This window comes from Vicugna pacos, chromosome 33, assembly GCF_048564905.1.
Source record: "Vicugna pacos chromosome 33, VicPac4, whole genome shotgun sequence".
In the NCBI taxonomy this organism is placed as follows: Eukaryota; Metazoa; Chordata; class Mammalia; order Artiodactyla; family Camelidae; genus Vicugna; species Vicugna pacos.
Window position 1 is genome coordinate 19,001,124 of NC_133019.1, and position 6,599 is coordinate 19,007,722.

Sequence of the window (6,599 nt, forward strand, 5' to 3'; positions counted from 1 at the left end):
AACCTGGACCATTCACCTCTCAGAAGGCTGAGCGGCACAAGAGAAAGACCTGGGTATGATGATATTAAGACAGAAGCCAAAGAAATGGCAGGTCATGAACCTCCCCCAGCTCTTCAGTAAAACCTACCAATTAATAAGCCCTTCCAAACACTTGTTTTTAATATGAAGCCTTACTCAAATAAGAAAGAATAAGCAAACATTTGAGGAAATCCTTTAACTAAAAAGTTGGAAGCTAAAACTAATAAACCAGAGATTTTCAGAGAGCAAATCTTCAAAAAATCATTGTTAATATTTTTAGAAAGGTAAGACACAGTATCCATGAATACGAACAGAAACTATTCAGAGTATGAAGTAGACCCCTTAACTGAAATAATTTTGTTCATTATATAAATCAAGTTTCAATATAAAATAAGAAAATTCAAGGCTCCATCACAATAAAGAACTCAATACCACATTCCGAAGTCATTAGTGTTTAATGATTTGTAATAAAAATAGTTCACATCCTGATTGCATAAAATGGCATTTTTATAATGGTTTCAAAGCTTATTTGCTCCAAAACCTGTTTTCTGTAGAAATGACACCAGATAGGCTTTCAGTTGTGACATTGAGGACATTAAATTTTTGTTAATACCTTTTAATTTTGAGATGCCACATTCTCCACTACCAACCAATAATCAGAAGGCTCTGAAAGGGCTGAAAAGGATTTGCAAATGTTCCTGGTAACTGTTGCTACAAATGCAGGCACAACTTCAGTGCGGGCAGGGGCTTGACTTAAAGTTAGAGGGTGGAGGATGGATTAGTTCCTCATACATTGATCTCCCACTGAATATGATTCATCATTAGTTTCTATTGTAACTTTTACATAGTTGTGGTTGTTTATCATCAAAACTCTTCAAATTATGTATGTCTCTAAAATACTGAAAAGACCATTATATGCTTTCTGTACTTTAAAACTGCTTTTTAAAGAGTATCTCATTTGAGAAGGTGTAGAAGCAATGATACCCCAGTAGTAATGAGCACAACTGTCACCCAGATCTTGGTCTGTAAACACCATTTCTTCCAATCAAAGGGACCAGAGTTCTGGAGAAATACCTAATTCCAGGGCTAGGGCAGAGGAAGTACGGAATGAGCCTGGAATGTCTTGGGGTGCCAGAAAATTTTTAAAAAGAGCTCACAGAACGATGTGAATGGAGGGCATAGGTCTAGTTATTGACCTGGGTGCTAGTCACAAGAATATCTGCCCCATAATACTTCCCAAGCTCTGTACTTGTGTTGTTTTCTGTAGGTATGTTCTATTTTCAATAAAAATGATTTAAAATATAAAATGTCCACACCAAAAGAGTCGTGCCAAAATAGTGCCGAAAAAAATACATTTAAACATAAGTGTTTTCAAAAGTATACCTTTGGCTAGCATGCTTAACTTTACCTAGATAATTGATCTTTTAAAATATCAATAATTTATAAAAAGACCACTGCTTATTGCCTCTAATTGAGTTTTAGTAACAGGGTGGCCTCAACTGGGCTTTCATAATATATATTTTATAATGACTTGAAAATTAATATTTTAATACCCTTCCATGTTTTGATGGACTAAAAGGTAGATATACAGTCCTTGGATGATATAAAAACTTCAATAGAGGGGGAGCGTATAGCTTCTGTGGTAAAGCGTGTGCTTAGCGTGCAGGAGGTCCTGGGTTCAATCCCCAGTACCTCCATCAAAAATAAATAACTCTCATACCCCCTAGAAAGAGCAACAACAACAATAAAAACTTCAATAGTCATATATGCATATAGTTACGTATGGAGAGAGATATCCAAAAAGGAAGATTTTAGCTATGTTTTTCATCATTGTATTTAAAGAAGGTACAACAGGAATATGAAATGGTCTAGAATTTCTTTTTGAGAATCTCCCTGTCAAAATCCATTTGGTTTTTCATGTGCAAAATTGTGGCACTATCATTATCTCTGACTTTCAAACTATTAATACCAATAGTAGTAGTAATCTATTATTACTAATAACCATATAATATAATAATAATAGATTACTACTAAAATTATTACTGTTTGAACCAGATTTAAGTTTTCCAGATATCAATCTATGAACCATCAGGTATTTTTTTCTTGAGGAGAGATCATTTTCAATGTGTTTTTTAATCATCTTCACCTCAAAACTATAGCAATTCTAACTTTAGTCAGGTAGCATTATTTTTGTTTTCACTGTCACAATTTGTACACTGCTGTCAGAGGCTTTTCTGGCATCTACTTTGAATTCAGTCTCAGGGAAGCTTTTATTGCTTTTGCTTTGGCCAACATGCTCTCATAATGGAGAGCATCATCCTCGATCACAAAGATTTTTTTTCTTCTCATAAGATTTTGGATTCTGTCCTGTGTTTAGAAGTCCACTAAATATGAGGATCTGATCATTCTCCAGTTGTCATTTGCTGACCAAAATCTATGTTCATGTATAGAAAGAGTGGATTTTAGAAACCCAAAAATCTAAGGATAATTGTTGTCTGTTCTACATGTGTCCTATGCAGGTTATAACCAAAAGTAATTGAACAATGTTTAGCATATCTTGCTTCATTCAAATTACTTCATTTAATGTGTCTGCTATTGTGTTGATTACCAGGTTTTATGTTTTGCCCTATAAATTGAGTCTCTCTTCCACAGCACCAATAGTTACATACATACTTTTCAAGTCCAATTCCAATTTTGGAAAGGTAACCCTTTGCTGATGTGCTTTTTCATTCGCTTTATCATTTCCAAGGACATGTGATAAATGTCAGTCTCTGTACCCCTTTGCATTCTGAACTTGATTTTTTTCATGCATTGATAGTTTTTAATAGAAACAGAATTCTTCAGGGTACAATAAACAGAATCTAGAAAGTTTTCACTGTTTTGAGTTTGTATTTTTTTTAAGTTTTCAAAGCTTCTGTACTGTTTTTTATTTTTTTAATTCTAGATTTCTTGTTTTTGGTAGATAATTTCCAATAAGAATGACCTATTCTTTAATATTCAAGTTACATGGCCATGTACCTGAATTGGGAGAAAACACATGTGATACAAATGTACATTTGATTTATTTTCTCTTTCAGTTTTTACTTAAATTCATCTGTCTCGGTTTACATGGAGTTTAAGTAAATTACCACCCTGTTATCTGTTTCACAGTCTGATGAGTTTACTTTTTTTTTCCAGCATTCCCTATATTATCTCCAAAAATATGTATTCAATTAATCAAATAATATTGTTTCACTTTCCTCCATAATAATTTCCTCTTTTTAAGTTTTCTGGTTTGGTTAATTTTTTAAATGATGTTTCTGATGGCTAGTAAGAAATTACGTAAGAGGCTTGTGTTTTATCTCAAAATTTGTGAAAATTTGAAATAATATATACCAAAAAAAGCTGGTAAATTTTAACATTGATTATTTTTGCCTAAAGACATTTTATAAGAATGAGGAAACATGCTCTTTTATAATCACCCAATAATTACCTAGGAATGCCTTTTTTATTGTGATATAAAATGTAATTTAGGAATCTTATTTATTTTTACTGTAGAATCAGAGAATATTCCCCTCCCCCCCTTTTTTAAAACAAATCTGATAGTTTTAACAAAACGCAAATGTTGGCAAGGATGTGGAGAAAAGGGAATCCTCTTACACTGTTGGTGGGAATGTAAATTGGTGCAGCCACTCTGGGAAACAGTATGGAGGTTTCTCAGGAAACTAAAAATAGAACTAACATATGACCCAGCAATTTCACTCCTGGGTATTTGTCTAAAAAAAACCCCACTAATTTGAAAAGATACATGCACCCCAATGTTCACAGCAGAATTGCCAAGGTATGGAAGCAATCTAAGTATCCATCAACAGATGACTGGATAAAGAAGATGTGGTATGCATATACAGTGGAATACTATTCAGCCATAAAAAAGAATGCAATTTTGCCATTTGCAGCAACATGGATGAATACAGAGGACATTATGCTAAGTGCAATAAGAGAAAGACAAATGTTGTATGATGTCACTTATATGTGGAATCTAAAAAAAAACAACAAACTAGTGACTATAACAAAAAAGAAACAAACTCACACATGCAGAGAAGAAACTTGTGGTTACCAGTGGGGAGAGAGAAGAGGGGGTAAAACAGGGTTAGAGGATTAAAAGATACAAACTATTAGGTATACAATAAGCTAAAAGGATATTTTGTACAACACTGGAAATATAGCCAATATTTTATAATAACTGTAAATGGAGTATAACCTTTAAAAATTATGAATCACTATATTATACACCTATAGTTTATATAATACTGTACATCAACTATCCTTCAAAAAAAAGACTCTGATATTTTTACTAAGACATGTTTTAGAGTTAACTGCTACTGGTTAATTTTTTTCCAGGCACACAACAGACCTCTTCAATGATGATTCTTTAAGTTTTCCTGTTCTCTACACTGTAACTGCCTCTTTACATTGCTACTGAAATTTAATACTATTAAATTTCAAGAGAGTTCAACAAGATCTGAATAACTTGGCCTAAAGAAGCTAACAGATGAGCTACCCAAGTTCTTGTGTCACATAAAAATGGCAAATAATTTCTGGTAAATCAATTCCACTGTGTATCAATTTTTTTATTGGAAAGGAAATTAATAACACTACAACAAAGCATATGTTTATTCAAATAAATAAATTCTCTTTGTTTCTTTATGCCTTATCAATATTATCAGCTTGAAGTCATTCTTAGGATATAATACCTCTGTGGAATTTCAGAGGTTGCAGCTTCGTTTGGTTCCATCTTTTTAAACTCACATCCTCTAAAACTTGGCAGGGCCAACATGCAGCCACCTTAATTCCAGAGTGCAGGTAAGCTCTCTGAAATTTTCAACAACAAAAATCCATTTGCCTAATTGGCTAGTACACATAAACTAGAAGGCCCAGAGGTTCTAGCCCGCCCCAGCTGTTGTGTTGCTAACTACTGCCAGGAATCATGAATCAATCAGTTTGTCTATGCATGCATTTGTTTATTCATTTATCTAACTTTTTGTGGGTTCCCATAGTGTACTAGACATTGTTAAGCCTCAAGATTACAAAAATGAACAAGAAATTCCCCTGGCCTCAAGGAGTTTATAACTTGGTATGATAGTCTCCAAAGTCAGCTTCCTGAGAATCACACAGGGAGGTTTTTTTTAGTAGTATGTCCTCAGCTTTACCCAGAAATATTCTGATGATTCAAGTATGAAACAGAAACTAGGCAATCTGATGTGATCAGCCAAACCAACCAGTTTGCACACTGCCTTTTGGGAACCTCTGGTCTAATAGATTATAATTAATCATAATAATTAAAGCTGATTATAATGAATTATATAATTTGCATCAGTTCCAGTTTAATGCCACTGAAATTACACCATAATAAAACTATGAAAGATTCACATATGAAAAGAAAATAGTAATGAATAGTCTCCATATGCCCTTGATTCACATCGAACCATAGATAATACTAATTAGTCTAACAAAACCATCTCCACTCATGAACCTTATCACTAAAAATTACTGTGGCTGTCAAACAGAAGGATTCTGATAAAGAGGTCTACTAGTAAAAATACTTGGAAACTCCTGCCCTAAGCATTCGTCTAAGAAAAACTAAACACGTATCTCATTTTTCACTTAGGGGGAATTAAGGACTTGCAGTTAGTTCTTTTTAGTTGGTAACGGCCAGCAGGTGGCAGTCTAGGATCAGGTGCTATCTTCCCCTTAGGGTTAGGCAGAATTCAATCTGTTTTTATGGCCACCAAGTGTTACCAAGTTCAAATTCATTCTACTCACACACGACAGAAGACGGGGCAAGGAATAGAGACGTTATTAGGAAAGCCAGCAGATGGAGGAGATGGGGGACTAATGTCCTGGAGAACCCCGAGTCAAAACTTAGGCTCCTTTTATACTAAAAAAGTGTGTATGTGGTTTTGTTGCAAGCCTCTTGGTGTCGGAATCCTCTGTTCTTGCAGCTGTCCACATAGGTCAGATCATGGTGTCCCTGTACACCTCCAACAAAACAAATGTTATTTTCTATTCTGCAACTCTTTATCTTTATATGAATGGGAAAGAGTTATACCCTTAAAGGTCAGAGCCTTGAGACTAGGCTTTGTTGTACATTTCAGGCTCTAGGCAACATTCTTTTACAGAAGATACAGACAGAACCAGCAAGACTAGGCACAGGAAACAGAGCACAGAGTTAGAGCCAAAGGAACAGATCTAATGCAGAGTCAGATTTGTTCTTTCCTGTTACACGAGTAGTTGGTTTTCTGGTCAGTTTAACTACCTTGTAACATGGTCTACAATTGCTATTCCTCAAATTCTCTGGTGTATTTTTAAATTTTTTCTCCCATCGTGTTTTTTTTTTTTTCAATGAAAAGTAACTGCCAACACTGATTGGCCATTGGGTAAGCATTGCTAGATTCATAACATACATTATCTCTAAGCCTTATGCACCCCATTTTTCTAGATGAGATAAATGAAGCTAAGAAAGACTAAATGATATGCCCTGGGTCACTGACCTAGTAAATGACAGCACTGGGATTATACTCCAGTCTGTGTCACTGAAAACA